The sequence below is a fragment of the Otolemur garnettii genome, unplaced genomic scaffold, assembly GCF_000181295.1.
Source record: "Otolemur garnettii isolate 467f Iridium unplaced genomic scaffold, OtoGar3 scaffold00110, whole genome shotgun sequence".
Taxonomy (NCBI): Eukaryota; Metazoa; Chordata; class Mammalia; order Primates; family Galagidae; genus Otolemur; species Otolemur garnettii.
The window spans coordinates 1,291,810-1,319,334 of record NW_003852505.1 but is presented as its reverse complement, the minus strand read 5'-3'; the positions used below and the strand labels follow the sequence as shown (position 1 = coordinate 1,319,334).

The 27,525-nt window shown below is 36.6% G+C and overlaps 1 protein-coding gene and 1 pseudogene across 1 annotated transcript in view; one reads left to right on the top strand and one right to left on the bottom strand.

The window, feature by feature from the left end:
* KLHL13 (kelch like family member 13) overlaps positions 1–27,525 on the top strand; it is a 213,772-nt gene that overhangs the window by 88,484 nt on the left and 97,763 nt on the right. The window lies entirely within an intron of this gene.
* Positions 11,328–11,457, bottom strand: LOC111727528 (annotated as a pseudogene).

Genomic DNA, 27,525 nt, shown 5'->3' with positions numbered 1-27,525 from the left:
TGGATTTTTTATACTGTAATCACAGTGATCTTTTAAAATTCCTAATCTGATCATGTCATATAGATTATCTGTTCCTGTTTGTGATTATTGAAGTCCTACCTGTTCTTCAAGACCCAGATCAAATTCTATGCCTTACAGAAAGCCTTTCTTGATCAATCCAATCACATGATCAGGAGGAGTTTCTTGCCTCTAAATTGCTTTATCACTCCAATGAATGTTATCACATTTGGTTATACACTGATATAATTTGAGCCTGTCTTTCCTTATGAATCAGGGGTCCTTTTCAGAGATTGGCTGACTGTAGCTAATGTATTTTTGTATCCTTCCTATGTAGCACATAGGTGTGGTTTTTTTTAATGGTAGGCTTTCTGTAAATATTTATAGAAATTGCAGCGTTTATCAAAAATTGCTACTGATTTTATTTTGTTAAATGGGTTAGAGTAGTTTTCTTTTGTTTTCTACAGTCAACTATTACTAATAGGTAGGTAACTGAACATTTAGTGGCAACATTTTAAACTGTAAAATAGGGTACAGGAATTTAGTGTAGATTCTAGGAATAAGCCCAAACTTTTGTATTGACATAATATATGATCATGTCTTCATAGTGTTCATATAATACCAAGGGAATACAGGGCTGGGAATCAGGTCATTCTCTATTTAAAAATATGAGCATTTCACTGTTTGTAAAGCAGTATTTTTATCCCAATATTCTATTTAGTTTTCAAAGTATGGAAGTGTATCTTTAAGCCTAAGCACATAGTAGATGCTAAAGAAACACATCTTTGATTAACTTCATGGAAAATTAATTTAACAAGATAATCAGTGATCTGAAATAAATACTTCTATTATTTTACTACAATTTGGATTTCTAAACTCCAATGAAGGTATTTTTCTGTGTTTTTAAATATTAAAAGCTTGTGAGGGTCTAGTTTTATCTTTGCTGAAGTAAGTTAGGAGATGATTATAAATCTTAGAAGATACCTATAGGAATAATAATATAAGAGCATAACACGTGAAATTCCGAAACTAGTTATTTTTTATACAGTGAACTTGCTTTGGTTTAGAAATTGTGTATGTTTTAGTTAATCATTATCATTGTCATAACAACGTGCAGTAGACGCATGTGCAGTGTGTCAGCATATTTGTTCAAGTCTCTGATGAGTGGCATGTTTTCATATAAAGGGCATGAGCTTGTTAGTAATGTTGTATGCTTTATCCATTTATAGGAATTTTCTAGCAGTGTTTCTGTTTCTGGAAAGAGGAATTAATACTCTGATTTCTCTTTTTCTCCCTATGTCTTGAGTGTTGCTGTTCATAATTCTATTCATGTTCTACACTTTCTACACATTGCATTGCAATCTCATTTACAACAATTGTTGAAGTCCTCATTTATATACAGAAGACCTTGTGTTTATATCTAGAGCCTAAATCTTTTTCTTGAGTTCAAGACCAAAAGTTCTTTATTCCCTCTCTTCACCATTTCTTTTTTTTGAGACAGAGTCTCTCTTTGTCATCCTTGGTAGAGTGCTATGGTATCATAGCTCACAGAAACCTCAAACTCTTGGGCTCAAGGGATATTCTTGCCTCAGCCTCCTGAGTAGCTGGGACTACAGGTGCCTGCCACAGCACCCAGCTATTTTTTAAAGATGAGGTCTCACTCTGGCTCAGGCTGGTCTGGAACCTGTGAGCTCAGGCAATCTACCTGCCTCAGCCTCCCAGAGTGTTAGGATTACAGGCGTGAGCACCTGTGCATTTTTCAGTAATATACATTTATTGTAGAACACTTATAAAAATAAAAAGTATATCCAGGGTAAATAATCAACTAAGGTAATCTCTATAAACACCTTTGATGTATTTTTACTTTAATCTTTTGGTACACTTTTAAATGTAACGAAGGTCATACTTACCGAACATGATCTGATTATGGTAGTGTGGTTAAGAACAGAGGCTTTGAAATCTGCCAAATTCAGGATCCAATCAAGCTCTGCTACTTAACTAGCAAGGTGAAATTTGGAAAGTTTCTTTATCTCTCTGAGTCTGTTTTCTCATCTTTAAAATAAAGTAAAATCACTGTATATGATTAGTCTGTGGATTAAATAGAATGTTTGTAAGGGAGTCGAGTTTTTGGAGAATGGTAAAGGCTCAATAAATGGAAATACTTACTTGGTTTTCTTAGTTGTATCTTGAAAATTTTCACATGTCAAGAAAAACTTGTAGTAGATGTAATAGCTGCATGATATAAGCTAGTCTATGGTAGAAACAACAATAACAATATTAGATTAAAAAAAAACAATATTAGATTCCATTTAGGGTGGTGTTATCAATTATAGTGTCTTTCATGTCTGTCATAATTTTTCTTTTTTCTTTTCTTTCTATTTTATTGATTTTTGGTATGTAATGTGTCAAGTCTTCTGTTTACTTCCCCCATTGTACAATTTGGTTGATATGGTGATTTAGTTTCTTTACCATTGACCAATATAATTTATATATTTTCTCATCTTATCTTCTTACCTTATTTGGCTTTCTTTCTGTTCTTCCCTCATTGAGGCCATGATTTCTAGTTGCATAAGAAATAGTGTTTCTCAATATATTTCCATTGGCCTCATGCTAATTCAGCGGTTCTCAACCTGTGGGTCACGACCCCTTTGTAACAATGAAAATACATCCTGCATATCAGATATTTATATTATGATTCATAACAGTAGCAAAATGACAGTTATGAAGTAGCAACGAAAATAATTTTATGGTTGGGGGTCACCACAACATAAGGAACTGTATTAAAGGGTCGCAGCATTAGTAAGGTTGAAAACCACTGTGCTATTTGTTTTTGTGTTTGTCTGTTTAATCTCAAAGGAAGGAAAATTCCTGAATAATCTTTGTACTGTTGTCTGAAATGTTATTAATTGGCCAGGCGTGCTGTCTCACACTGTAATCTTAGCACTCTGGCAGGTTGAGGTGGGTGGATCACTTGAACTCAGAGGTTCAAGACCAACTTGAGTAAGAAAGAGCAAGACTCTGTCTCTAAAAAATAGCCAGGCACTGTGGTGGACACCTGTAGGCCCAGCTGCTGGTGAGACAAGAGGATCACTTGAGCCCAGGAGTTTGTGGTTGCTGTGAGCTATGACACCGCAGCATTCTACCAAAGGCAACAAAGTGAGACTCTGTCTAAAAAAATAGTTATTAATCATGGTCTTTATGTGGCTGACTCTTTTTGTCTAGAGCTTCGCTAAAATGTCTTCTCCTATGAGAGGGTTTCTTTGACCACTCAATCTAAAGTGGACACCTGCTTACTGTCACACCATCTTAGTTTCATTATCTGCATAAGATGTATCACTTCTACTATTAGATTATTTTCCTTCTTTTTTATTTAATTTAATTAATTTTTTTTACATATACATGTGATTATTAGGTTTCCACTTTTTGCCTTCACAGAATTAAAAAGGCTTACAATTTAACAACAATAACAATGTTTAAGATAAAGACTGGAAACAAAAACCTTGTAAAGAATTAATGAAGATAAGTACATTCAGAAAAGAAATCAGATGATTGCTGCAATGAAGTATAAAGAAATAATAATAATAATGCAAAGAAAGTAACATTCACATTGTCAAATAAGAGTATGACTATTATAGAATGCTTTGACTCTGAGGTTCAGAATGGAGTCATCAATTAACTTCTTATTATTTTTTTCCAAAGTCTCAAAAAATAGACAACTAATATTTATACATAAAAATAAAAGATAATTTCAAAAAACAGATCATGCCAAATCTTATAGACAATAGAAAAAGAAGAAATACTTCAAAATTATTCTGCTTAATCTGGATACACCTGATATTAAAATTGGAAAAAATATAATATTATAAAGGAGAAATTACAAACATAATTCACTTTTAAATGAGGATGCAGTATCCTGTATCCTAAACAACATATTAGCAAGTTGAAGTAAAAATGTTTAAGTAATGTACTTTAGTCAAAAGTGAATCCAATTTATGTGAGAATTAGTCACTATTTTCTTTCTTTTTTTTTGTCCTTACCCTCCCCCCTCCCTCCTTCTCTGTCTGCTCTCCCTTTTTCCTTCTTTATTTATTGTCTATTCCCTTTCACTAAGGTGGGAACTCCAGGAGACCCAGCATTTTATTTTGACTTGTTTACTGCTTTTTTTTCCTTATAGTGTAACTATGTACATTAATGCAATCATGGAGTACAGTATGCTGTTTTCATATACATTTTGAAATACTCTCATCCAACTGGTTAACATAACCTTCATGTCATTTTCTTAGTTATTAAGTCAAGACATTCATACTCTGATTTTAGAAAGATTCACTTGTACCCTTGTAAGATTAATCATAGAGGTGACCCCACGAATCACCCTCCCTCCCCCCATCTACCCCTCTCACCTCCCCTCTCCCACTCCTTCCCATATTCTAAGGCTATAATGGGGTTATGACATTCCTATAAAAGCTATGAATTAGTTTCAAAATAGGGCTGTGTACATTGGATACTTTTTATTCCATTCTTGAAATACTTTGCTAAGAAGAACATTTTCTAATTCCATCCATATAAACATGAAGGAGGTAAAGTCTGTATCTTTCTTTAGGGCTGCATAGAATTCCACGGTGTACATGTACCACAATTTATTGATCTATTCGTGAGTCGATGGGCACTTGGGCTTCTTCCATGATCTAGCGATTATGCTTTGGGCTGCAATAAGCATTCTGATACAAATATCTTTGTTGTAATTCGATTTTTGGTCTTCTGGATGTATACCTAATAAAGGAATTGCAGGATCAAATGACAGGTCTATTTTTAGTTATCTTAGTGTTCTCCAGATGTCTTTCCAAAAGGATCAAATTAATTTGCATTCCCACCAGCAGTGTAGAAGTGTTCCCTTTTCTCCACATCCATGCCAACATCTCTGGTTTTGGGATTTTGTGATATGGGCTAATCTTACTGGGGTTAGGTGGTACCTCAAAGTAGTTTTGATTTACATTTCTCTGATGATTAAGGATGGAGAACATTTTTTCATGTATCTGTAGGCCATGTGCCTATCTTCTTTAGAGAAATTTCTATTCAAGTCCCTTGTCCACCTTGAGATGGGATCGCTTGTTTTTTTCTTGCTCATACATTTGAGTTCTCTGTGGATTCTGGTTATTAAACCTTTGTTGGAGACATAACCAGCAAATATCTTCTTCCATTCTGAGGGCTGTCTACCCGCTTTATTTACTGTGTTCTTGGCTGTGCAGAAACTTTTTAGTTTGATCAGGTCCTAAAAGTGTATTTTTGATGTTGCTTCAATTGCCCGAGGGGTCCTTCTCATAAAATTTTCACCCAGGCTGATTTCTTCAAGTGTTTTCCCTATGCTTTCTTCTAGTATTTTCATAGTTTCATGTCTTAAGTTTAACTCTAATCCAGTGAGAGTGTATCTTACTTAATGGTGAAAGGTGTGGGTCTAGTTTCAGTCTTCTACAGGAGCACCATTTGTTAAATAGGGAATCTTTTCCCCACTCAGTATTTTTAATTGGCTTGTCAAAAATCAGATAATGGTAGGTGGCTGGAATCATCTCTTGGCTCTCTATTCTGTCCCATTCATCTACCTCTCTGTTTTTGTGCCAGTACCATGCTGTTTGATCACTATCACTTTATAGTATAGTCTGAGGTCTGGTAACGTAATTCCTCCTACTTGTTTACTGCTTTAATCTTAGCATTTTAAATCATTTCTTGTACATATTAGTTGCTCAGTAAATATTTATTGAGTGAATGAATAATGAATTAACCATTGTCCTCTCTGTGATCTTGGGCACTAATCTCACCTTTTTCTCTGGCTCTTATTAAAAAAAATCATTAGTAATAGAAATAAATGATTGAATACATAAATTAATGGGAGAGAAGAGATGAATTTTCCTTGCAGAAGAGTTCCTCATTTTGTTTGTGAATGTGTTTCTGTTAATTTAATGATTCATTTTCCTAAAACAATGTGTGGAATGGAAATAAAAGTACCTTGATAGCATAGAAATATGACAAATACCACTTGTAATAGATGGAATATTAGCCTTCCCCAAGGTCTCCACCTCATAATCCCTAGAACTGTGACATAATCACTGTGACTGTGATGCTGTACATGGCAAGAAGAACTTTGAAGATGGGATTAAGTCAAGGACTTTGAGATGAAGAGATTATCCTAGAGAATTCAGGTGGGCCCAATGTAATCACAAGTGTCCTTAGCAGAGAAAGACAGGTCAGAGTCAGGAAAAAGATATGCGATGATAGGCCCAGAGTTTGGGGTGATGCTCATTGAAGATGTAAGAAGGTGCCACAAGCTAAGAATGTAGGTGGCCTCCAGAAGCTGACAAAGGCAAGGTAACTAATTCTGCATTGAAACTTTGCCAACACTTGAGTTTGGACCTCTAACATTCAGAACTGTAAGACAATCAATTGGTGTTGTTTAAAGTCACCAAAATTGTGATCATCTGTCATAGCAGCAGGGAGTTAATATGTTACATTTTCAGAGTCTGGCACACGGGCTTTCTAATATATTCCAGGACCTATAATTTCTGACCTGATAAAGGACAAAGAGGTATTGACAATAGTGGTGGTTGGAAAGGGGCACATAATGGGAGGGGTTAGAATTCTGGCTGCTTTTAAAAACAGTGTTTCTTTGCCAGGTCGCAGTTTCAGTGATGACACTGGACCTGACTCTTTCTATCTACAGAATATTTAGTGGGAAGTTGGGGGAGGCAGGATCTGAGGTTAATAGTCATTTTCTCCTTGAAATTAAACATTCCTATATTTATATAAGTATTCCTCATTCGATTGTATAATTTATTCTTATTTGTGAAGTATTTTGAAAAATTATAGAAAGGTATAATCCCACTGCTTTGAAAGCTCTGTAAATATTTTGGAACGCATACATAGGAACGTTTGGTCACTATGAATATTTCCCATTATGTAAACATGACATGTGCAATCCATGTAATCTTAGCCCCTAGTACTTGCCTCCTCATCTGTACTCTTGGCTTCATTTAATGAATGATACCACCATTCACTCAATTGACTTGGGCATCATCCTGGACTTTCTCATCCCTCATACTGAGTCAGTAACCAAGTCTTATTTCTCCTTCCTAATTATTCTTCAGTCCTCTCTCCCCTGCTGCTTTATTCTTATTATCATTTCCTTAGTTAATCTCCACACAATTTGCCACCTATTATAAGAGCCTTCTAGCCTGGCTTTTACCTTTCTAATCTTTTTTTTTTTTGCTTCTAGTCTTAGCCCTCTCCTCCTTCCATGATAGTTCATCTCTCTCTTGCAGCCAGAATGATCTTTCCGAGGTGTAAATATGTTCATATTGTTTTCCTTGTTTAGATTTCTTCAGTGGTTCCCACTATAGCAAGGCTTCTCATATGGCTCCTGTATATCTCAGCAGCCTCTTCTTCTGCCTAGAGCTCGTGTTACAACATCCCCCAACATTGGAAGGTGACATGTTCCCTCATATTTCCATCCTTCTTTCTGGAATTCTTTCTCTCATATTCTTGGCCTAACCAACTCCTGTTTATCCTTCAGGACCAAGTGCAGGGATTAACTTCTCTGAAATTTTCACTGACATATAGCCCCCTGACTCTTGCAAGCAGAATTAGGTGGCCCTTCCTAATAGCTTCCACAGCACTGTCCTTTATTTCTATGGCGTTGGTAATGGGGGTCAGAGTCCCAAAAGTAGTGGTAGTGGTGGTGGCAGGAGTCAGCACATGATAGGTAACACTTAAATAGCATTTACCTTGTTCCAGATCCAAATCCTTTAATTATATTAATTTGTCTTCTTCTCATAATAACCATAGAAAGTAGGTGCTAATAATTATTCCCATTTTATAAATAAAAAACTTAGGCACAAAGAGATTAAGTAAGTTGTCTGAGGTCACACACTTAATAAGTGTGAATCCTGGCTTCAAATGCAGGAAATTTAGCTCCAGAGTCAAAATCTCAATAGTAACAGCATATTAGTCATATTGGGAAGTACCATTATTATAATGACTGTCCAGGATGTTTATCCTAAAGCAGCAGTTCTCAACCTGTGGGTTGTGACCCCTTTGTAACAATGAAAATACATCCTGCATATCAGATATTTACATTACGATTCATAACAGTAGCAAAATGACAGTTATGAAGTAGCAATGAAAGTAATTTTATGGTTGGGGGTCACCACAACATGAGGAACTGTATTAAAGGGTCATGGCATTAGGAAGGTTGAGAACCACTGTCCTAAAGTATGCCAGCTCTTCTTATATTGGGCATGCACACATTCACACTGATAGCTAGATTAAGTGCTGTAATTGAGTTGGGAGCCGAAATTTGATAAAAGTATTTCTTTCTTGTAGGAAGTTTTCACTTCCCTCCTTTTTCAGTGTTTCTTTCCTGCCCCTTTTCATCTTTCCAACCAATGCAGCTGCAAGGTGAGTGTTAAAAAGATTATGTGAACCTTTCAAAGTCTTCTGAATAACGGTTGTGTCATGTTCTATTTTGGGATACATGTGACAAGGAATATGGACCCACAAAATAATTCATAGCCTTAATTAATGTGAATGCTTTTAAAAATATATAACCAGAGGGCAATGTCTTTCTGATTATTAGTTCTGTGTGATAATTTGACCTTTCCCCTACCCTCAGCACTTTGTTTTTTTTTTCTCTGTCATGACTTCATTTTAGACTTAAATGAAAAGAAAAAGAGTAATACCTTTTCTTTTTCCTGAAGATATATTCTTTCATTAGATGATAGTTTCTGTGCCTGCCTTTGGGCCTTATCTATGACAATTTGAAGTTTTGTGATCCACAGATAGCCCTACTATGGATCTCCTCAAAGTGTCTTTAATGTGCTATTGTGGGAATAGAAATGTGTCATTCCTCTATGAAATGAACTATTCTGAAGGTAAAGGCATTTTCCTGTATCAGCACAGCATGGCATAGCTGACATAGATATGAGCTATAGATAGCTAGAATAAAATCCTGTAGTGATTTAGCAGTCTATTTTAGGGGAAACAAATAACAGAGGCAGCAGAGTGAATTCAAATTAAATTTAATGCTTTTTTTGACAGGAAGAGTTATGCATCAAAGTAGACAGTGTCATTTATTTTTCCCTGGCACATTACTGAAAATACTAAATATGTAATTTTGTCCAAACTTGTCTGAGTTCAGCCATTGTCCAGAGTTGGCAGGTCTCTTAGGCTTGGCTTGCCTCCCACTTTTGACTTCTCAAGCTTGGGCGACTATTCAAATCAGTGTGAGACCACCCAGAATATACTTAGGCAGTTCTAAGACTAATAAGGCCTTTATGGAGAGATAGCTCTTTCATCTCCAGAGCCCAGTGCCTGGCCCTCTATATTACATTTATGCTTTGACCATGTGACATAAAGGGGAAAGTATACAAACATTTTGATTCCCACACTCCTACCTATTTCCCCTAATGGTAATTCATTTACCTGATTGACCCTTCTGTTGGAAATGCAGAATACAGCACTGAGTATGGAGTTTGGAGTATGGAGCCCTGTTTTTTGGTCTTGGATCTGCCAATGTAACAGTGGCAATTTTTTAAATCTTTCACCAGTTTCCTTCTTGTTTCTTTCTCTCATTTTTTCGTGGCAGAAATTCTTTTTCCTGTCTTGAAAATTAATGAGATGATATACTTGAATCACTTTGTTCTCCTTGGAAGGTAGACCCTGAAGAAATTCAAGTTGAATTTTTTGAAAGGAGTTGAAAGCAGAGTTAAGGCTTTATGTTTATCTAAGAATACTTGTGGCTCCACAAATAACAGACCACATTTTTTAGAAATAGAATAAGATTATAGAGAGAGTGCTTAACCCTCTTAAGCATAAAAAGGTAGGGAATCTGATACATAAAGGTGAGAGAATTCTCCAAGTTCATATAGCAAGGGAAAGAGCCAAGTCTTGAGTACCCAGGGTTTTTTGACACAGTTCAAGAGTTATTTTTATCTCAGGGGCCTGAATTTCACAGATTAATGTAAAAAAAAAACCTTCTATGATAAAAATGTATTCTGTTTGATTTTCAGTATTGTATAGTGCTTGTGATAAATTTAATATTTACAGTTAAATTGGTATAACCTTTACCATTGTTTTTATATGTAAATTACTTTTTTTCTTTTGGTGAAATAGTTCTGGTAGTTTCTCATCTGTGGGTTGGGAGAGAATAAGTATTGACCTAATAAGTATTGAGGGGTAGGAAGGTAGATAAAAATAGACTGAAAACTCAACCTGATCTGTTCTAAGCTTTGCTCCACGTTTAATTCCAGTGTATTATTTGGCCTTAAACGTATACTTAACGACACACCTACATCCAGGCATGGCTCTTGCTATTAAAAACATTAGTAATTCAATTCCTATTTCCTCTTCTGCTGTAGTTGCTTTGTTTTCCTCAAATTTTAGATTGCTAAAATAATTATAGTTTTTTCAAGCTATGTGTTCAGTCATCCCTTGCTATCTGTGCAGGATTGGTTCTAGGACCCTGTGTAGATAAAAATATTAATGCATTACTATATTCAAAATGGAACCTATTCAAAATTTCCACTTATCACAAAGTATTCTCCATAGGAAAAAGTTCCACTTCAGAATCATGTTGATTTAATGGTAATGTCTCTTTAATGTTCATCCATCTGGAATACTTCTTCAATCTTTTCTTGACTTTCATAACCTTGACAGTTTTGAATAACAGGCCAGTTATTTTGTAGTGGTTTGCATTCGTCTTACTGGTTCCTCATGACTATGTAGAGCAGCAGTTCTCAACCTGTGGGTCGCAGCCCCTTTGTAACAATGATGTAACAATGAAAATGCATCCTGCATATCAGATGTTTACATTACGATTCATAACAGTAGCAAAATGACAGTTATGAAGTAGCAAAGTAAATAAGTTTATGGTTATTTTCGTTGCTCATTCCATCAAAGCCAGCAAAGGACAAAACAAAAAACCAAAACTACAGACCCATGTCACTGATAAATATAAGTATAAAAATCCTCAACAAAATACTAGCACATCAATATGGATGTGCTAGGGGGTCATCACAATGTGAGGAACTGTATTAAAGGGTTGTGGCATTGGGAAGGTTGAGAACCACTGATGTAGAGGTTTTGCTTCTTCAGCAGGAATTGCACAGAAATGATACTGTGTTCTTCTCCTTGCATCCTATCAGGTGGTGCCTGATATTGATTTGTCCCATTCAACTTGATAACTTGATTAAGCTTTTCTCATGCATCTCTACTGTAAAGTTATTTTTTCTTCTCTTCCTAATTAATGGTATTTCTGAGGAAATTGGGAGTACTTTGAGTCTATGTAAATATCCTATCCTCATCAAACTTTGACTATTTTGTTTATGCCATCAGCATGGATTTATAGTTTATTGATTTATTAAACTGATAAGAACAGATACTACACTTGATCTTAGCCAAAGGCCGAGAAGCAATAGTTTCTCATTTTATTTAAAGAGCTAAAATCTATCATGTGTTTTGATATTAAGTTGCCCCATATTTGGACAATAGGAGCCCCTTCAAGTTGATTTCTGTGTCCTTTTGACATTTCTCCATTCTTTATGACATTCCAAGTTCATCTGGTACTTTCCAAGTGCTTTCTTACATTCTAGTTCATCTTATACTTTTTCTGCTTTAGTTCTGGAATCAGTCACCTTGGGTCCTTTTAATAGAGAATAGTGTATAGAACCAAAATCTGTGTGCTCATTGCTATTAGGGTATTGCTGTACTCAGGGCCATTTTATTGATAGAACTGGGAAATATTTTTATGTATGCATATGTGGACATATTAACACATACACATTTATACCTATGGGTTCGCACTGATACCTCAAATTCCAATCCAGTACCATGGAGTTCATTCTATTTTTTTCTCTTTTCATGATTTCACCCCTTAATTGATAGTATTAAGAAACTTATCTTCCATTATTTGAACAGTCCCTCTGCATGTAGCTAATTAATTCCCTATTGACACACCCTTGCCTTCCCCACTGTTTTTGGTTCCCAACAATCCTGCTGCCTCCCTGTGTGAATACTCTCTTCATTTGTTTGAGATGCATCTCACCCTGCCAGGTTGATACAGTCTTCCTGTAGTGACACTATCTTCACCCTGTCAAGCCCCACAAAGGGTCTCTACCATGCTATCTACCCAGGGGATGCCTACTTTGTTTACCCCCACTAGTGGTTTTGGACTGAACTGTTTAGGAAGAGAGAAAGACAAAAGTGTTTTCTATACTTTGATTTTAAGTTTTTGTCACCTTTCCCCTCATAACCAGTATTTGAAAGGATCACCGTCCTCATATAAGATGGTGCTTTCCTGTAGTCAGAATTTCCTATTTGATTATAATTTCTGAGAGTTTTCCTTGTCAATTTGAGTAACTTTGCTCAGATTAATGTTAATTAGCATACTGAGTTATTTTTTTTAAGAACTTTTTGAATTTCAAAATATTAAGGGGTTACAAATGTTTTTGCTACATGGCTTGAATCAAGGCTATAAAGGTGCCCATCACCTGACTAGTGTTCATTGTACCTGTTAGGTAGGTTTTTATCCCTTTCTTGCTCCCTCATCCCCCCTTTTTGATTTCCAATGACTTTTACTTCCCTCTGTGCCAATGGAATAGTTTCAAATTATTAGAAGAGTACATGTGGTATTTGTTTTTTCATTCCTGAGATACGTCACATGGGATGATGGTCTCCACTTCCATCCATATTGATGTGCTAGTATTTTGCTGAGGATTTTTATACTTATATTTATCAGTGACATGGGTCTGTAGTTTTGGTTTTTTGTTTTGTCCTTTGCTGGCTTTGATGTAATGAGTTGGAGAGGACTCCTCTTGTTGATGTTCTAGTATAATTATTGTAGTATGGTTACCAGCCCTTTTTAGGTATAATTATGCTGTAAATCCATTGGGTTTAGGCCTTTTTTTCATGTTCTTGGGAGATATTTTATTACTGCTTCCATCTTGCTGCTTATTATTGCTCTATTCAGGAGTCTATTTCTTCCTCATTCAGGATTGAGAGGTTTCCGTTTGTAGGAATTTATCTATTTCTTCCATGTTTTCTAGTTGGTGTACATAGAGGTTTTTGTAGTATTCATGGGTGATATTTTGTGTTCCTGCGGTATCTGTTGTGATGACATTTTTCACTTATGATTGAGATTATTTGAGTCCTTTCTCTTATATTTCTGATTAATCTGGATAGTACTCTATCAATTTTGTTTATCTTTTCAAATAATCGATTTTTGTTTGATCAATTCTTTGTTTTTGTTTTTTTTTTTTTAGTTTCTATTTCCTTTAGTTCTGTTTTGACCTTTGTTATTTCTGCTGTCTTTGGGTTTGGTTTGCTCTTCCCTTTCTAGTTCTTTGAGATGTGGTATTAGGTTGTTAATTGGTGATTTTTCTGTCTTTTTGATGTAGGAATTTAAGGCTATGAATTTCCCCTTATGACTAGTTTTGGTGAATCCCAACTATTTTGATAGCTTGTGTTCCCTTTGCTGTTTAGTTCAAGGAATATTTTTATTTCCTTAATTTCATTACTGACCCAATAATCATTCAGCAGGATGTTATTTCTATGACTTTTGTAGATTTGAGTGTTTATCTTGTAATTGGTTTCTAGTTTCACTCTACTATGGTCTGAGAATAGACATGGTATGATTTCTGCCTTTTTGAATTTGTTGAGACATGTTTTGTGGCCTAAGGTATGATCAGTCTAGGAGAATGTACCATGTACTGGTGAGAATAATGTATACAGAGATGTCTGGAAAGTATGTAGCCATATAATTTGAAAAATAGAGACAAACATGGCTGGGTCCTTCCCAGATAGCCCTTGTATTCATTAGTTTTTAGGTAGAATTCTGTAGATGTCTGTTGGGCCCATTTGTTCTGGAGTCCCATTTGAGTCCAGTGTTTCTTTATTTATTTTCTGCTTTGATGATCTGTCCAGCTCTGTCAGTAGGGTGTTCATGTGCTTGGCAATTACAATGACATTATCTCTTTGCTTTGATCTAGTACAGTTTGCTTTATGTATCTCAGAGTACCTGTGTTAGGTGTATATATATTTAGGATTGTTATATCTTCTTGTTGAATTGCTCCTTTTAACATTATATAATGACCATCTTTGTTTTTATTATTGCCAATTTAAAATTTTATCTGGTATGAGATTGGTTGCCCCTACTCTCTCTCTTGTATGTGTGTGTGTGTATAATAATTTTTTCATTCTTCTGCCTTTATTCTGTATAAGTCCTTGTGTGTTCTTGTCTGGAGATAGAAAATACTTGGGTTGTAATTTTTAATCTATTCAGCTAGCCTGTCTTTTGAGTGGAGCATTCAGACTGTTAATGCTGACTAATACAGTTGTTTATGTGGGCTGGTATTCTGTTCATTGTATTGGATAGTACTTTATTGCCTCCCTCTTGTGCTAGTGTTTTATTCTAGTTGTGAGCTTTGCTTTAGCTTTAGGGTGATTTTACACTGTTGGGTATCCTTTGTGCAGTTCCTGGTATTATGCAATTTGGAGTATTTCCTGTAGGGCAGGTTGAGTCATGACAAATTACTTTGCTAGAAAAGACTTTATTTCTCCATCAATTATGAAATTTAGTTTTCAGGATACAAAGTTATGGGCTGACAGTTGTTCTGTTTAAGGAGACTGAAGTGGAGCCTCAATCCATTCTGGCTTGTAAGGTCTCTACCATGTAGTCTGCATTGTTAGTTAGTTGTTGATTTCGTCTTACTGCTTGTAGAATGTTCTCCTTCATTTTTATGTTAGCCAGGTTTATTAATATGTGTCTTGGAGATGTCCTATTTAGTATGAATCTTCCTGGTGTTCAATGTCTATCTTGTTTGTGCATGTTTGAATCTCTGGCAATACCAAGAAAGTTTTTCTCAATAATTCCCTTTAATAGGCTTTCAATGATTTTTCTCTTTCTTCTTTTCCCTCAGGGATACCTGTAATTCATATGTTAATTCACTTCAAATAAATCCCATGTTCCTCTAAGTGATTGCTCACTCTTTCTTATTCTCTTTTTTGCCCTTTTGAATGACTGAGTTAGTTCAAGAGCCTGGTCTTCAACTCTGAGATTCTTTCTTCTGCTTGATTTAGTCTGTTCTTGATGCTTTATGCTGTGTTTTTAGCTCTTTAATTTGTTTATGTTCTGTTATATCCTTTATGTTGTCTTTTTCCTTAGCAACTTTCTGTTGATTTGTTGAAAATTTTTGACTTCTTTTAAATTGGTTTTCAACATTCTCTTCAATTCCATTTATCTTATTTGCCTCCCATTCTGAATTCCATATCTGTCATTTTGACAAATTCCTTTTTTCCTCACTGCTATAGTTCCATTTTTAAATTTTTTTTTATTAAATCATAGCTGTGTACATTAATGCAGTCATGGGGTACAGTGTGCTGGTTTTATATACAATTTGAAGTATTTTCACCAAACTGGTTAACATAGCCTTCGTGGCATTTTCTTAGTTATTGTGTTAAGACATTTATATTCTGCATTTAGAAAGATTCACATGTATCCTTGTAAGATGGACCATAGGTATGGTCCCACCAATCACCCTCCTGCAGCTGGAACATATTCTTTTTAGAAAAATATAGTTCCATTTTTATCCCTTGGAGGTAAAGAACTGTTTTGTTTTTTCATGTTTCCAGGATTCTTTGGCTGGTTTCTTCTCATCTAAGTCCTTTCCTCTCAACTCTGGGATAATATGTTTGTAGGGCAACTATTCCATTTTGCTGAGAATTATCCTGCTTAGAAGAAGGGGAGGACCCTAAATGGCACTTTTGTGTTCTACTCAGGAATACTGACCTTGCAGGGGCACACTGAGGGCCTACAGTGTAGCAGTTCTGTTTTTTTTTCCATTTCACTATAGTTTCCTCAGTTTAAACCAGTGCTGGATGATCTTGTGGGGTGGTGGGATGGTTGTTCCCTGGCTCACTGTTGTAAATTCAAGTTAGAGGCTTAGTAAGACCCTTTCCATGGAGGCTGATGTTGTGGAGGGATTGCTCTGCTTAGGATCTCCCAGTGGAGATCTCCACACTGGCAGCTGGGTGAGACTATTGGGCAGTGGTTATGGGTGACTAGGTTGTGGGTGTTTGCTTGAATCAGGGGCAGGTATAATGGTGGCTTGATGCTTAGTGATCCCTGTTGGAGCGTTGGACGTTGGGTTGGTTCTGCCAGCCAATGCCAGTGGTAGAGACTCAGAGTGTGGTCTTGGGGCCAAGGTACATTGCTGAAATCTTGGGGATGGTATTGTAGACTTGGTGGGAGCCCTAGAGTCACAGGGGCTGAGCCTTGGGCCAGGGCACAGTGAGTTGGATTTGTGGATTGTGGGAGAAGAGCTGCATATGTAGGGGGCTGTTCTGCCAATGTGGGGACTACTGATGCCCACTTGGGTTGGCCTGGGATACTGGCAGGCCAGACTCCTTTCCCTGCTTAGGTCCCACTGAAGCAGTTGCCTAAGGTTTCCCTGCTTGTGCCTGTGTATGTTCCCCATGCTTTTTTGTGTATGTTTGGGGTACGTGGCTCCCAGTCACAAGGTACAGGATGGGGGAGTGTCCTTTCTGCCTGGTCCCTTCTTAGCCTGACAGGGGTGATGTAAGTGGTACTGCTGCAAAGCTTAGTTCTGAGCATACTTGATGCCATGCACCTGAGAATTCAGAATGGTGTCAGCTGCAGAAACCTAGGATATGCAGCCCTCATATCTCTGCTACACCTCTTCTCCAGGGCAATATCTTTGCACAGATGCTGAGAAGCTCCCCAGTAGTCCCTAAGTCTATGGTGGTAGAGGGAGTCCCCTCACAGCTTGGGCTACCTGAAACTTCTGATCCTTTCCTTGAGAGTTGTGTACCCATAGACTGATTCTAGTCTGCTACCTTCCCTTACTGCAAGTAGTATGAATTGTATTGGGATGCCCAGTTTAATCTCTGAGATGGTAGGTGATACTTGTAGGTAAGCATCAGCTACTTAGCCTATTTGATTGAGTAGATGCTGTAATGGGCTGTACAAATTATTCTCCCTGCCATTAAGTTATACTTTCAGGAAAGAGCCTGCTGAAGTGTTCTCTGGGACCTGTAACCATCTCTAGTTCCTTGGGAAATGCACTCAAATCCCCCAGGGAGTGAGTGTGGGCCCGAGCTCACAGGGGACTCCTTATTCTCTACTACAGCAGAGAAACGTAGTGGTGCAAGGCTTGGTGGGGTTAGGTTGGGTGAGCCTACCTCCAGCCTCTACAAAGAAGGGCACAAAAACTGTCTTGGCAGGGATTGAGGGTTGGCTCCCAGGACACTGGAGAAAACCACTAGGAAGGGGATATAGTTGCCTTACCTGATTTATTATTATTGTTGATTTGTTTTTGACCTGTGTTACAGAAACAAGGTATTAAAAATGAGACAGTTGGAAATAAGATGATTTTAAATAATTATGGTATAATTGATAGAACCATTACTGCTTTCTGGTAATAATAATTTTTACTAGAAATAATTTTAAAGTCTATTACACAGCAACCTATTCCTTTTTATTTAGGGTTAGTAACAATCAAAAAGTGTGATTTCCTTAGCCTCACATTGGGCTGCCAAATTGCCTGTCTAGCCCCACTTCTGCCACTTTTTCTTTTGGTACTCTATGCTATTAATGTATCATATTATTTTCCTTTGCCCAAATGTGGCACATTCTTTCATATTTTTGTGATTGTTTTTGATTACTCAGAAGGTAGATCAAGCACACACTTACAGCACCAACCAGACAGAGGTTCTGAACAATGAGGAGAAAAAAAGACCATCAGATTTATCATTATCAAAGAAATTAGATCTTTGTTGGACTACCTTATATCTCGTTCACCCTTTAGAATTATTTATATTTTGAAATACATGTGAGAGAGGAACAATAACCTTTTCTGTAATTAAGGCTTCTGAAGGCCTTAATTTAAACCCTCCTCTGTTCCCTTATTCTTATTAGATCTTAGCACTGAGAACCCTACCTCCAACAGAATTATAGGATCTTCCATACCATGGCATTTTATTGCACATCTATCCTAAGAGCACCTTGTGTAATAATTATATTTTAATAGTTTCTCCTGACTAGTTTAGTTTCTCCTGACTGAACCATGAAGCCCATGAGGAGAATGGTGTGTTCCTATCCAGCTATCTATTTCCTGCGTCCCAGTGAGATATGCAAAGTAGAGATTCCTTACATGTTGTCAATCTGAATCATTTATTGTTGTGTTTATACTTGCTAATGGTGGTCTTTATAGGAAAGATTAAATTATTTCTCTTAACTTATAGGACACATGATTCATTAGCATCTGCTGGGATTGAATTGGACATATCCAGGGTATCTACTTTGTTAATACATCAAACTGATCAAGTAATAGTGTTCAGAAATAAGCAGTTTGAGAAATCCGTAAGATTCTTATGCAGCAAGGTGGTTTACTGGTATTCTTCCAGCTTGCCTGGTATTCTATCAATACATTTTTAGATTTTCTAGATTTATTCTTTACATTCATGTTCATTCAGTTGTGTTAGTTCTTAAAAGTATCAAATAACCTTTCAGTTAGATTTTGACCAGAGTTCTAAGTACCTTCTTATTTGTTCACTAAAGGCAGTTAAAAAAGAATAAAATTAAAAATTCTGTTGTTTGATGGATTTTACATGATGACTGACTCTTTTGCTGTTTAAATATCATCTATCTATGGCCTGTAGGAGCCTTACAATGCCTTGCCTCATTCCTTCCGTATAGTGACAGTCCTGCCCCAGACTACAGAAAGATTCTAAAGGTCATCTTTCGAGTATGAAGACATCGGCATAGACTGTTTTCCAATGTGAGTGTTTTTCACATACCAATTAGCTCATGAAAACTGGTTTGTTATGGATATTGTTGTATGTCTGCAGTGAAAAACAACAATTTAGAGATTTTCTCCTAGAGAGCTAACTGCATTCTTATAAAAGGCCCTCCTTTATTCTGAGATTTTCCTTTATACTCTTTGTTTGGTAAAATGAACTTTTGCATTATCTTTAATGAAACAATGGCAATCAGGACTTGTGAATCTATACCCTTATCTGAAACCCTTGATAAAATATATGCTTCAGAATTTAGTTTCTTTCTGGATTTTAGAAAGGCAGAAGCATCCATATATCCTATGTTATATGGCATCCCAGCAGGATATGAGGGGACACCTCATAATCAATTATAGTAACAGTAATATTTCTGCAGTGAAATGTAAGAATATTGACACTGAGAGAAAAAGCCTGTGAATAGCCTCATGTCAGTTCAGGTCAGGCTTTACTGCCAGATGAGTTTAGATCAGTTCAGATTTTGCTGCCAAATGAGTTACAGGCAAGAAAACAGGGAACATTTGATTTCCAAATGTTTGGATTTTGAAATTGTGGATAAAGGATTACCTTTTAAAATGTCTTTATTTTGCAAAATAAATTTGGCTACCCTATTAGTACCCATGAAATGTTTTTGAAATTTCACTGGTCCACAGCATCCAAAAGCATGGGAAACACTCCCTTGAAAGCTATTGAAGTGAGTATAACTTTACTTTTATATTCACCTCTAGCCAATGATAAATGTCCATCCACTCTTTTTTTTTCAAAGAAATATATTGCATTGTTGGCTATAATCTTTGAATGTTGCAAGATTCTCCCAATATACTTTTAATTGAAGTAAATTAAAATTAAATTTATCTTGTAGCATTTTTAGGAAGTTGGAGAAGGAGAAAAGGTAGACTAACCCCATTCATAATTCCCAGTGATAGTTTCGGATTCTTTGGTAGGGTTCTAGTCTATAAAGTTTCCTCCATTGAATTTATCTGGACAAAAAGATTAATGAACTTAAGACTCTAGAGACTGGTCTGGGTTGAAGGAAGGGCAGTGTCAAATAGCTGCATGAACTTAGATTAACTGATTAATCTTTGGTGTTTGTAGTTTATGTTCCTATCCATACAATGGGGTTAACAGTTTCCACCTTGCAAGTATAAAATCAGTTATCAGCTATCAAAATATTTTGATGATGAATACTGCTTTAACATGTAAAATAGTTATTTTGAGGAATGACTGATGGAATAAGAAGTAATAGAATCAAAGCAACATAGCTACACAATTATTATCCTAGCAAATTAGTTCATTAATGAGATTGGTAAAACAAGTATTTTATCTAGCTGGGCTATATTTTGGCCTTTCTTAAAACAGTATTTCTTTATTAACCAATGTGCTAGTTATTGATTTATTGCCCCTCTGCTTCAGATTCACCCTTTTCCTCCCAGACCTGTGAAAATGGGCCTGAGCTCTCTGAAGAGTGGTTTTCATTGCCACCTGGCACTAAATTTTTGTTAATAGAGGGTTGTGAAAAGGCATGTCAGGAAGGAAGGGTTTTGCTTCCAGGTTCCACTGTGCTTGCTCAGCAGGGTATTTTGGGGGCATCTTCACTATTGCTCAACTTCTTCACCCAGTGGTCAGTAGCTTTCTCTGGTGCTACCAGAGAAAATTTTGTAGCAGAGCACTTCTGGTAGAATACTTTCTAAAGGTGGATTTGGAGCATGTTCCAAAGGGTAGGTTTGATTGGGGTACATGTGAATCTTTCTAAGTGTAGAATATAAATGTCTTGACACAATAACTAAGAAAATGACGTGAAGGCCAGGTCAACCAGTTTGATGAAAATATTTCAAATTGTATATAAAACCAGCACACTGTACCTCTTGACAGTATTAATATACACAGCTATGATTTAATTAAAAAAAAAGGGTAGGTTTCTGGAAAATTCCATAGGATGAGCACTACAGCAGCTTTTCTGCCCTGTACTGAGCTACAGTTGTGTCCTCTCTAATGAGGTCTGGATCTCAGCACTTCCTTGGGTGATCTATCTCAGCACTAGAGGTAGTGGTTGCTCCTGATATGTGTGATTCTTGTATTTTTAGAATTCTCTGTACTAATTACTAGCCAATTTCTCACCACTCCAATTCCCTGTTATTCCAATTTCCTGTTATGGTTAATAATTCCTTATGTGCTACTCTTTCAGTTCAAATTGATATATGGTTTCTCTCTCCTCATTAGATCCAGACAGATGTAACCAATTAAAGGTTTCTATGAGCTACCATGTGCCATTTGCAAGGAGATTCTCTCTCTCTTTTTTTTAATAGACCTAACATTATGAACGCAATAAGGCGATTTATTTTTTTTTTTGGACCAAGTTTTACTCTGTTACCCTGGGTAGACTGCAATGGTGTCTACGTAGTTCACATCAACCTCAAACTCCTGGGTTCAGCGATCCTCCTGTCTCAGGCTCCTGAGTCATTGGGACTACAGGTACCCACCCTAACACCTAGCTAATTTTTTCTATTTTTAGTACAGATGAGGTATCACTCTTACTCAGGCTGGTTTTGAACTCCTGAGCTCAAGCAATTCACCCACCTCAGCCTCCCAATAAGGTAGTTCTTAAGAGAGAATACCATTGTTTTTATAGCTGAAAAAATTAAAAAAACACATTTTAAATATCCTTTAGGGAAATGTCTTAAAATATCATAAAGCTTACCTTTGTGGTGTTTATGGTCTCTGTATACCTGTGTAGCTAGCTGTCTCTTCTCTACCTCCACACCCTTAACCCTTCCTGTAAGTTCTGACCCTTTTTCCCTTTTCTACCTCCTTATATTCTAATCCCAGACTTCCTTTAATGATCTATCACTTGGCCTCCCTGGGTTTCAATATCTTTCTTGGCAAGGCAGAGATATAAAGGATCATAAATTAATGAAATCAAGCATATGAAAGTATTTTTTATTTAGTAAAGTATCATACAAAATAAGGGTGATATGATTTGTGGTTATTAAATAGTTTTCTATTTCATGATTTTAATTTTTAATTACATTCTATTTTAAAAGCTTTGAAGTGCCTTCAGGAGTGTTTACACTCTAATAAAATGCATATACAAATGCATAGAATTATTAGATGGGCCGGAATGTGCTGGGTGCTAAAATAGGGAAACCAGTAAGGTTATAGAAGCTGAGATAATTATAACTTAATTGTGGCCCAAGGATTTGTGGATTAGTTTCAAGGAAAGCCACCTAATATTGAAGGGCATAAGTTGCCATTTTTTAAATGGCTGTGACACAAAGGGGCCTTGTGTTAGGCACTTTTCATATATTATCATATTCGCTCTTTACATTTATTAACAAATTCTTAAACTATTTTATTATGTCTTAGACTGATTTCCAAAATATTTTGCTTGAGGACAAATTTTTGTTCATTTGCCTTATTTTTTTAATTGAAATCCATCTCCAGTTATATGTGAAATATAGTGGTAATAAAATAATCAGGTAGAAAATTCTATTTTTATTTATTTATTTTTTATTATCATTATTTTATTTTTAAATTTTTTATTATTATTTAATCATAGATTTTTAAGAATTTTCTATTTTTGTATTTATTAATGGATGTCTGCATTAGAAAAATGGTGAAACACTTTTCACCTCAGAACTAGAGTAGATGGAAAGATTGTATGATAATCTCTGCATTGAAAAAGGGGGAATGATTTATATATTTCTTGTTTGCCATCAGAGAGTGTGTCAGTGGGTTTAGAGGATTGTAGGGAATGATATATTCTGTTGACTATCGGAAGAAATGTAGCATACTGTTTAAATTAGTAATGCTTCCTCTTTGAATGCAAAGTATCCTGTCAAATCACAGGATGAGTGCATCTCCCAGTGGAAGATGTTGCAAAGTACAAGTGACTGTGAGTCCTCCATAATGCCCTTGTCTTGGATTCTATGAGATGTCCACCAAAGACTCTTAACCTTTCTCTTAGAAATCAAGAGACATGAGTCTTCTGAATTATTAGAAACTCTTCCTCTAGTTCTTTTGTTTGTTTGTTTGTTTGTGATGAGTCCATACCTCTTCCTTGTCATTTTGCAGATGAGATAGAAACTTCTTGTTTCTCTGGCAAATAAAATATGTGAGCATAGCATGTACAGCTTTTTACAAAATAGCTCCTATTAAATCAATGTTTTCTCAAGTTTGGTGTTCACGCTACTGGTAGTATGCATGCTACTGGAATTAGGTAAGTTTGAATAGTTTTGTTATTTGTTTTAGCATTGGTTAGCAAAAAGGGCTAGTGTATCACTTGTAATTTCATACATATTATTGCTGAAGTAAAGAGTGAGTGGGTAACAGAAAGTCAGCCAGACCCAGTGAATTACTGGTGCATTGCTCAGGCATGCCTGAGAATGTGTTGCTGAATTCTTTTCAGAGACATAGCAAAACTCTGCTCCCCCCAAATATTTGAATACACAAAGTACAGTATACATAATTATGAATTGGAATCAGTCCTATGCTCTTTGTTTCTGTTTTTTTATTTTTTAAATTGAAGTCAATGTGGATCAGTGGATAAATGTGGAATTTTTAAAATGTGAAAGTGCAGACTGTGAAAGAAATGTTAATATTAGGGAATGACTTTGATGAAAATAGTCATATATCTTTAGACAGATTTGAAAACCAGATTTAGAAATTGTCTGAATCATACGCTGCTACAGAAGGACCAATTACAAAGAAAACACATATCATACAAATCTGCTAACAATTATTTGAAATTTGTATTTCATAAGCATCATGAGAATTAATTTCCTTCTTTGCATTTCTATGTGTTTGGACATATTCTGTCCTGAAGCCTTTTAATCTCAAGTGTTGCTTTGAAACACAAAGAATGCCGTATAAAACCTACCTGGGAGGTTCCTCAAAAAGTTAAACATAGTTACTATATGACCCAGAAACTCCGTTCCTAGGATACACAAAGGATTTGAAAACTGGTACTCAAAAAAAAAAAAAAAATGTATACCCACAGACACCCAGGTACAGAGAAGCAACTTTGTAGGCAAAAGTAGGAAGAGCTCAAATTTCCACCATTTGATGATGGGTACACAAATTTTAGTATGTCCATATAATGGCATATTCAGCCATGTATTATATTAGAAGTACTGATACATTATGGGTGCACTTCTAAGACTTTATGTTCAGTGACAGGAGCCAAGAACAAAGGATCACATATTGTATGATTCCATTTATGTGAAGTGCTGAAATAGATAAATCCATAGTAACAGAATTTAGATACTAGGGGATGGAGCTGAGGAGGAAATAATAGGGAGCAACGTCTTAATGGGTATGGGTTTTATTTTGGGGTATTGAGAATATTTTGCAACAACATAGAGGGAGTGGTTGTGAAACATTTGAATACACTGGATACCACAAATTGTTCACTTTAAAATCATTAATTTTATGTTATGTGAATTTCACTTCAGTATTAAAAAAACCCCTACCCCACAGTGTTTGGTGTGTATGTGTGTGTGTATATGAAATTGTGTGGGGGAATAGATGATGTTAGGTTCTGCATAGACATTTTCTATTCTAGTAGTCAGGTATCTCCTTTTATACTTGCCTTTTTTTTTTTTTTTGAGACAGAGTTTCCCTTTATCACCCTTGGTAGAGTGCTCTGGTGTTCCAGCTCACAGCAACCTCAAACTCTTGGGCTCAAGCAATTCTCTTGCCTGAGCCTCCCAAGTAGCTGGGACTACAAGTATCCACCACACCACCTGGCTATTTTTTTGTTGTTGTTGCAGTTGTTGTTGTTGGTTAGCTGGTCCGGGCCGAATTCTAACCCACTAACTTCAGTGTATGTGGCTGGTGCCCAGCCTACACCTGCCTTCTCTTTATGGTGTTCCATTTGTAGTAATATAAATTTTCCTTTAAAAAGATATGTAAGTTTAAAATGAGGTGAAAACTATGTTAATTAGTAGGATGTAAGCACTCCAATCTGTACAAATAATCAACACATTGAATCCCACAAAGGCATAAATGTATTCATGATCTATGTATATATGACTTAATAAAAAAAAGGTTGATTTAAAGAAAAACTAAATAAGAAAGGTGGCACTGAGATGACAAATGAAGGCAATTCACAGATGACAGAAAAAGTGGAAACTTTACAAAATGTTGCATTCTATGTTCAAGTCAATTTTATTGACAACATATTGAGTACCGTTGCAGTTCATCGAAGTTGTAAAAAGTATTAATTTTTGCCTCAGAAAGAACTAATAAAGGTGATAAGGCACATTTTTAATAGAGGAAGAGGCTGAATGTGCCCAGTGCCAAAACAGAACAAACAGACTGAGATCAAGACCAGGTATCTGTTTGATTACCAGTACCACTGAGGAAAATGCTAGAATATATGGGAGGAAAGTGAACTGAAGTCTATATACAAGTGCAAACAAAACCCCAATATAATTTTGGCATTGTAGGAGGTGAAGAATTGGTGATACATCATTTTAGAGTGAAATTTGCTTTTGAATTTAACAAGAGGGAGCAAAAAAAATTAACAAACATGATAGACAATATATTCAAGTTGCATACACTGTGATCCTTCTTGCTGCTACCATTTTCTCTCTCTGTAATCTGGTAGTCATGCTAGGCTCCCCTTATCCCTAAACAACTTCAAATGTAAAGATAATGAAGTAGAGTGCTTAAGAATGTACATTCTGGGGTTAAACTCCATGGATAAAAATTCTACTCCCATAATTTACATATTATGTAACCGCAGTTGTGTCATTTGATTTTTCTGTTTTAATATTATCTTCTGTAAAATGAGAGTATTAATATTACCCACATTGTAAGGTTGCAGTAAGGATTAAATAAGTTAAATTGTCACAGTTTCAATTGTGCCTTAACTAGTCTTGTACCCTTACTCTTCTTTCTTATCATTCTGTCTAATTTGACCGCCAGACATGCTTCTGCTTATTCATCTTAAATATTTAGTTCATGTGTCACCTCTGTGAAACTTTCCCTGATCCCTTGTACTATCCAATTTAGGACTCTCCATGTGTATGATCTTGACTATACTCAATTAGAGCACATCTCATATAGTACTGTAACTGTAGTTGATGTTCTCTGGGCAGTGACTGTCTTGAAGGCAAGGAATTGAGTTTACTCAGCTTTGAACTTCCAGCCTAAACATGGCTCTTGTTACACGGTTGATATTTATTAAATGCTTTAATGGATTAACAAATAGCCTCTGCCTGTAGAGAGTTAGCTTAATGTTTGGGAAGCTAGGGGGAAAACACATAAAGATAAATAACTATTATGAACATCATTCTGTAAGTGGTCCTAGAGTTTAAAAAAGGTGCACTTGATGAGTGTTGGGTTAATCAAAACAGGCTTTTAAAAAGTAGAGCTCAATTTGTAATTTAAGAGCAGGCAGGGAGAGAGGGATCAAGGAGGCTCTAGGAGAGTTGAACAGGGCCATGGGTACAGGCTATGGAAAGGAGCTAAGGCATACGGATGATCCTGCAGATCAAGGAAGATGGCTGACCAAAGACACCAAGTGCCATGTCATCTCAAAAAGAAGGAAAGTTTTAGATGAAAAAGAACAAATGGTTATAAATTGGGTGTAATCAAAGTGCCAGAGCCTACAGGAGATTCCATGGGAAGAAGTTGAGGAACAGAACAAGAAGGAGCAAGATATTGGCAGAGATCAACCCCTGAGATGTGTGGATTATGGCAAAAAGGGTAGGTAAGAAGGTTTGTTCCCCCCTCACATGTCTGGCACTAAGTAAGTTCCTGGGCTGCTGGAGAGCTGTTCTATCCTGACAAGCCCAAAAGCTGCTGCTGCTACTGGGGAACTGGAACTTCTTGAGAACAAACCACCCAGAGTGCTTCTAGTTGCCATAGACCAGAGCCAAGACAGCAAGTGCCACTTTACTTCTCTACCCACTGTGTGCCTTTGTCTTCCTTACAGAGCTTCAACCCTTCATTTTTCATATTGCTTATTCCCACACAAATATTTCCCAACTCCAGCCTAGACTATGAGAGCCACAGGGGGCTGGTGGGTCCCAGGGAATCTGTGTGATTCTAGAGCCTGGGTATTCTAGGTGGGCTGCCTTGTAGAGACAGGGACAGAGATGACCAGAGTGCTAGCTTTCCCCCTCTCAAACTCTTTTCCTCGTTCTCCACTGAGAGAGATGCTGCAGCTTCCCCTCTGTTGTGTAAACATCATACCAGTAATTTCACAGAGAGTGGGACTCAAACTTGTCCCCTTAAAGACCTGCAGAGGGGTCCGACCAAGGATTGCTCGGACTGAGCTCTCTGCTCATCAGTTATCCGTGGTGCTTTTTGCCTGAATACTCCATAAGAGTAGAGCACACGACAAAGTAGAGGGATATCACATCTATTTGAACACCCCATGGGTAACTTGGGACCAGTATGTTTCTGGTTGATATGGTCAGGGATTGATCTTTGGGGACTTGGTAACAGGCTTGCATGCCAGATCCTATACCCCTAGAAGTTGATTATATTGCTCTGGGGTATAGAGGGGAGATTTGTGAATTAATCTCAGGAGACAAGGGCCCATGTGGACAAAACTATGGAGAGAGCAAAGTGGGAGTCCCACCTAGAGCACACTTGTGGAGCACACCTCCCTCTGCAGAAAAGCTACATTCTCATCTCAAGATGGCATTCCAGACAGGGATGCTTCCA